This window comes from Vicugna pacos, unplaced genomic scaffold (assembly GCF_048564905.1).
Source record: "Vicugna pacos unplaced genomic scaffold, VicPac4 scaffold_20, whole genome shotgun sequence".
Classification (NCBI taxonomy): Eukaryota; Metazoa; Chordata; class Mammalia; order Artiodactyla; family Camelidae; genus Vicugna; species Vicugna pacos.
The window spans coordinates 30,752,779-30,758,714 of NW_027328741.1; positions in this window are offsets into that span (position 1 = coordinate 30,752,779).

The following is a 5,936-nucleotide window of genomic DNA, read 5'->3' on the forward strand; positions in this document are numbered from 1 at the left end:
CTACTGTTTAGTTTCAGACTATTTCTTTCCTCAAAATAAAGCCCTGTATCCAAAACACACACTCCCCTTCCTCCGTCCCCCAGGTCCTGACCAGCCCTAATCCCATTTCTCTCTCTGTACTTATATATTCATGATGTTCCTTACCGGTGACGTCATACAAAACGTAGCTGTTTGTGTTTGCCTACATATTTTAACCAGGGAATGGTGAATTTTTCTTTTGGTTGCTTTATTTGAAATAGCATTTTAGTCATTTAAAAGGGCAATCCATGTGGATTAAAGATGAGGTATACACAGTGAAGCTGTTATAGTAACTATGTACCTAATCTCAGGATAGGTACTGCAGTTCTACGTATGAAACCAGAGTCAGAAGGAAGATGCTTAGTTCTTTCTGTGAGAAAACAGAACCAAAGAAAACCAACCAACAAACAAAAGCCAAGAAAGACAGCTGAGAAGACAAACCAAAACCTAGAAAACTCATTTCTCATAACCCAAGTTTGGAGAAAGTTTCACATCCCGGTGGTCAAAAAACATCTCAAAACCCGGTGTTCTAAATAGAAATAGAACAAACACATGCAATTCCACCGAGAGGCATTGCAGGTGGCCAGTGTATGTTAAAGATGCTCGGCTTCTGAGGTGAGGACACGTGCAGACATACGCACTCTGGAGACAGCATTGGTCACCATCACACAGTCAGGCTTTCAGCCTGGTGATTACCAGCTGTAGTGAAAACATGAGGAGGCTGAGGCCCCAGTAGATATCCTGGAGGGAAGAGTGAGCTGACACTTCTCTCTGGGAGAATGGTGTGCAGGATGCATGAAAGTTCAACAGGTGCATCCCTTTCCCAGCAGTGCTGATCCTAATTGTTGATTCCACTAAAATGTTTGCACAACTTTTCAAAGATGTGTTTTTAAAGATATCTATCAGAGTCCTGGGTAAATTAGTAGGAAATTGGAAGCCACACTAATCTTCATGTAGAGTGGATGGAATCCATCAGTTCTAGTTCACAAGGACACATGAATACTGTACAGCTGGAAAAGTGAGTGCTAGGTCTCTGCGTGATGTCAGGGCAGCCCTCATGTTGGATGGTTGTGAATCCACTATTTGCATCCGGGATACCATCTCTATGATCAAATGTGTGAAGTCTTCATAGATGTAATTGTATCCTGTGGTGTGTGAAAAAGAGAGAGAGACTGAAAGAGACAGAATGAGACAGAGACCAAGTCATTCAAACCAGAATGAAAGACTTGCACAAAACCATTCATGAGGGTCACTTTGGGGGATGTTTGCAAATTTATACCCTTTTCCTTTAGGTGATACTTCCATCTTTTTAAATGTGTCAGTATTTCATGAGTAGTTTTAAAGCATTAACATAATATGTTAATTGGAATTCACTCATTAGTCATCTATAGAGTAATTAAATTGTCTTTCTACTTTAAAATATTTGTCCTAAGTACAATAAGCATTTATGAGAGTAGAATGATATATTCTAAAGAATTAAGAATTAGGTAAAGAACAAAACTTCGATTACTCAGTCGCAGGTCAGCTAGGTGGTAGCACAAGACAGATTGGGGCATGTTTCTTCAGGAGGTTGTGTATGTTCTGAACCAGCATCCAATATAGGTAAGGGAAAATACAAGGGTTATACACTGAAAATCAGAAAAGCTTGCTTATAGTAAGGAAGACCTAGCCTTATTTTGAAATTGAGAAGAGCCCAGATGGCTGAGTAGAGAGACTCATACCTCGCCCTCTCCCACAAATACCAGAATTACATCTACAAACCCATTGAATAGCACACATCTACTGAACTTTGGCAGAATGTCTCTCATTTCAAAATACAGGAAGATATTTATAAAATCTGGTTTAAAAAAATGAGATTAAAAATTTGGTGCAGGACCAATCCTGCAGTGATGAAGTGTCATAGGAAGAAAGGCACCCTCACACTGGGGTGTCCCCTCTCCAGCCGGGAGGACAGAGTGGACAGATGAGCTTCGAAAATTTGGAGGAGTAAGTGGCAAGAGCGTGGCAGACAGAACTTAGGAAAACTGACACGGAGAATCCCTGCATCCCTGTCCCTATATGCTAGCTGGCAGGGACAAGCTGGGACTGGCTGTTGGAGATCAATGAGGAACTCAGGTAGAGGGCTGGGCCCACTGCACACAGGAAGCCTCGGGGTACTGGAAGAAGGACTGAGCTCTAGATGGGGTGTGTGTGGAACAAAACAGATTGGGGATCCCATAAGAAATACCATTGTTGGTGTATGTAGAAGGTAGGGGTGCAAAACTGCCGTTCCAGAACTGCTTTGTCTTCTTGGCTCCATTGTTAATGTGTTTTCATGAGAAGAGAAATTGGACTTGGTCATAGCAAACACTGCTGCACAAAGGCAGGGCTGAAAGCTCAGTTCATATCCAGTGGCCCTGAAATTTCATACTGAGATTGAGATTTGTTTACAGCCCCCGGCAGAGAGGGAGAATATTCTCTCTCTGGACAATTTGTGGCCATGCTCCTCTGTGAGTTATAGGCAGTGAAGAGAGTTCTCACACAGGATGGAGGCCAATATGGGTCTCTACAACAGGAAAGTGTACGTCATCAAATAGGAGGAGGAGCTGGAATCGGTGTAGAAATTGAGTGGGCTTACAGATTAATGTGTGTGAATGACTAAACTTGCTATACAACGCCTTCCCTCCCAGTTTCCCTCCTCCCCTTCCCACCCCCCCCCCGCCGCCGGGAACCCGGGATCTCGTCCTGGTCGCTCTGGGCCACCCGCCGGCGTGTCCGTGTGATCTCCCCCGCCCGGGGAATCGCGTGGGGAGCGCGTCCCCTTCGCGGCAGCCGCCCGCCCGGCCGGCCGTGTCTTGCCAAACCCCGGCTCCCTCCGTCCTCCCCGCCCTGATCTGCTGCCGGGGTGGGTCGCGTCGCGTCGCGTCGCCTCATGCCGCCGTGCCGTGCCGTGCCGTGACGAGGGTGAGCGGGCTCCGAGGCGGACGCCACGGGGTCGCGCCGGCCGGCCGCCCGGCGCCTCAGCCCGGGACGGTCTCGGGCGTTTGGGCGGCCGGCGGTCGGGATCGGTTCCGGGGACGTTGGCGACGGCTGTCGGGCGCCATCTGGCTGCCGCTCTTGAGATCGTCCCTCTTCTCCCGAGCGTCGGCGACCTCGGCAAGGGATGGGGCTCGGCGGCGGGGCCCGAGGCAGACTTCGGGGAGGCTGGCGACACCGGCGGTGACAGTCCCCGTGGCGCTGAGCCGCGGGCGCGTCCTGCTCTCGGCGCAGATTGGACTCGCAGGCTGATGAGGGGGTGACTGTCGCCGCGCTCCCGGGATCTCGTGTGTAGGGGGAAGCCGTGTGGCCTGGCCTGGTCGACCAGCATCCGCCTGTGCCCCTGCAGCCGCGGGGACCGACCCGAGCCGATCGGACACGGCCTGCGCCGTGCCGCCGCGGGGGAAAGGGACGGGGTGTCCCGCGCCCGGGCCGCCGGCGGCTAGGTGGTCCGGCCCTCGTCTGTGTCCCTTGGACGACTGCTCCCGAGGCGAGGAGCGGCCCGGGCCCAGTGCGGTGAGGCCGGGGACGGGCGCGCTGGGGTTCCCGGTCGTCGGAGGCGCCTCCTTGGATGAAATGTTTTCTGAGTCCCGATGGACCCGGAGACGTGGCTGGGCCGGCCCCTGTTGGCGCGGGAGGCCAGGGAGGGCGCCCCCCGGCCCGTAAGCCTGCCCGCGTGGGTTCCGGTGGCATTTGAGGGACCGAGACTTCATCCGGACTCGGGGACCGGCACGGGGGCGTCCTGCGAGGGATGTGGGGGAGGCAGGCTTTCCCCGGCCCGGTGCTCGGGAGCGGTCCCTCGTGGGGGGCCCTCTCCTCGGAGGCGCCTCTGTGGCATCTCCCCGAGTCCCCGGCCACGCGGGCGAGAAACGGGCAGGGCGTCCCCGGCCCGATCCCGTCTCCCTCTCGTCCCTTCCCCTTCCCCTTCCCCTTCCCCTTCCCCTTCCCCTTCCCATTCCCATTCCCACTGCTCCTCCTCAACCCCTCCCCCTCCCCCTCCCCCCCCCGGTCGATCAGATGGCCCCCGAGAGCTTCGGGGCTGCCATTTATGGGGGTAGGGCTGGGGGCAGGTGGCCGGACCGAGGTCCCGGGGCCCCCCCTGCAAATCGTGGACCCGACCCGTTTCCGGGCGCTGTCATTTTTCCTTTCGTGTTGGGCATTTTCTGCCAGCAGATAGGTGCTGACACGGTCTTTCTCGGTGTCTGTCACCGAGTGTTGGGTCTCCGGACGCGTGTGGGGCTCTTGGGCTTTGTCTCTGCGTGAGCCCTGGCCTGGTAGAAGCTGACTCTGCTTCTGACACTTGAGCCGCCCGCTCGGGCCTGCGCGCCGGCTCTCGTGTGTGCGTCCGGCTGACGTGGCCCGTGGTGCCGCCTCCGGTCTCTGGTGGCCCGAGGGCGGTGGGGTGAGGTGGCGGCGTGGGTCTTTTACCCCGTGCGCTCCCTGCCGCAGGCACCCGGTGGTGGCCGGCACGACCCCACCCTCCCAGGCTCCGTGCCGCGTGTCAGGCATTCTCCGCCTGGGGTCGTTGGCCACTCTCCTCGTAGAGGAACGAGGAGTGGGTGGCGCCTGGCGAGGCTGAAGCAGGCCCCCCTCTGGTGGTTGTCCTCGCCGGGCCCTCCCTTCTGGCTCTGGGGCTTCCCTGCCCCATGGCTCGCTCGCTCGCTCGCTCACCTGACCGATGTGGTGACGTCATGCTCTCCCGGGCCGGGCCTAAGCCGCGCCAGACGAGGGACGGGACGTTCATGGTGAACGTGGCCTCTCTTCTCGTTCTGCCTGCGGGCCCCTCGCCTCTCCTCCACCGCCCGTGGGTGGCGGGGGCAAGGAAGGGGTGCGGACTCCGGCCCGACCTCGGTCTCCCGTGCCTCGTGGTGTCGGCGGGGCCGGGGTCTTGTGACGCGGCAGACACCTCTCGCCTCCTCGCCTGCTCGGCGTCTTGTCTCGCGAGCGGCCCTCCCCCGCGGTGGGGGAGGGCTGCCCCCGCCGCCACGCCACGTATCCCCTCGCCGGGGTGCGAGCGTGTCTCGCCTTGGCCCTCTGTGGTGCCCCTGGAGCGCTCCAGGTTGTCCCTCAGGTGCCCGAGGCCGAGCGGTGGCATCGCTTCCCGTCCCCAGCGTGTCCTCTCGGGTAACCCCTGCGGTGGTCGTGTGTGCCGAGCCACTCTCTTGAGCAGTGGGGGAGGGGTCGAGACGGTAAGCGAGGCGTGGCCCCGCTCCCCACCCTCGGTTGGGGCCGGGGCCGCCTCCTGGTCGTCGTCCTCACCCTGTACGGGGGGGACTGACGTGGCCGGGCGCACGCCGGGTGGGTCCCCCCCTCTGCGGGGCTCGCGCCCGGGCGTGGGAGCGGACGTGGTGGGGCCGGGTGATGTGCCGGTGGGGGCGGGCGCCTGTCTCGTCCCCACGCGGCCTTGGGTGCGTCTCCTCGCGAGGCGGCACGGGCTTTCCCCGGCCCCGACCGCGAACGCTCGCTTTTCGGCCCGCTGCTTACCCCTACCGCAGGCCCCTCCTGCCCAGCCGAGCGCTGACGTCCACCTCGGCAGACTTCCGTAGGCCTGAAGGGGGCCCCCGCTGGGTAGGGGGCGATGCGCCCTCGGTGAGAAAGCCTTCTCTAGCGATCTGAGAGGGGAGCCTTGGGGGGTACCGGACAACCCCCAGCCGCCGCTCCTCCATCCAGAGCGTGCAGTCGCCACGGGGAAGCGACTGCCGCAGCGTGTGGGCAGGACCCCGCCGCTTTGGCGTGTGGGTTGCGCCGGCCCCGCGGCGGGGCCGTGTGCTGCTCTTTGCCTGCTGTGGCCCGCGCCTCCCCCCTCCGAGTCGGGGGAGGGTTCTGCCGGGCCGGGCCGGGCCCGGCGTCTGGCGCGGGGCCGTGCGAGCGCGCGTGCGTGCGCGCGGGCTTTGCCTCCCCGG